Below are 1,002 nucleotides of genomic sequence, written 5' to 3'. Positions count from 1 at the left end.
TTACACGAGCTAATGGTACCATCACATTGTTGTAAACTTACTGTATGCATGAATATGTGTATGTTGCATATTGGCCTCTGTTTTGCTTCATACTTCAGGTATGCTTTACCAAAACATCACGACATTTGGAATGATAACGTTCATACGCGAACTATCGATGCCATTAAATGTTTGAGAAGTTTCTACGTGTTTGAATGCGTGTACGTTTAAATGTTATGCTCTGCGTTTGCTTTATATCAAATGAGTACTACATCTGAGAACCGTCAAACTTAACATAGTACCTTCTCCATATACACACGCAGATCAGTAAAACCATAAAACTTTCTCAAAAATATACTCTCGGAAACAATATCAACGTAATCCCTGTCACATGGCCCCGCGGTCTTGAAACTTCAATCAACTAATTATTCTTTTAAAACAGCCCCGAAAACTTGATACGTTCTACACCAAGGGGAATTCCGCGTCAACATAACCAGCTTTTTTTCAAAGTTCCCCGCCAGACTAACCCCTTAAGGAGCAACTCATTAGCCTGGGAGCACGAAATTAACAGCGCGCGCGGAATCGCTCAAACGTGCCCCAGTAGGGCTAACGAGTTTATCCAACGCAAGGGCGGAGGATCAGCCGAGCATACAGAATCGATCCAGCCTCCGTCTGTCGAGTGAATCGCTGTTAGAAATATCGGTGGGACAAGGGTAAGGGGACGTAGGAGGGAGTTTCGACGGACGATCTTCGATATCAGACGATGGTATCCCTCAGGAGCGGTCCCATCCGAGGTAAAACGAGGCGAAGGAGGGTCGTTACTCAGAGGGGCAGACGTCTGTCCGTCGATTTTCGAACTCGAGCACATTGTACGGCTGGGCATTTAGGTCGATCGATCTCTACGATAAGAGAGAATGATCCATCGACGCTGTTACCCGTTCCTCCACGTGGCTGCGCGCAAGACGAGCGTGTCTTGTTCCACGGGGTTTAGGTCCGACCTAACCCTTATGTCTGACAGAGATG

This window comes from Hylaeus volcanicus, chromosome 8, assembly GCF_026283585.1.
Source record: "Hylaeus volcanicus isolate JK05 chromosome 8, UHH_iyHylVolc1.0_haploid, whole genome shotgun sequence".
NCBI lineage: Eukaryota > Metazoa > Arthropoda > Insecta > Hymenoptera > Colletidae > Hylaeus > Hylaeus volcanicus.
Note: the sequence above shows the minus strand (reverse complement) of the source record.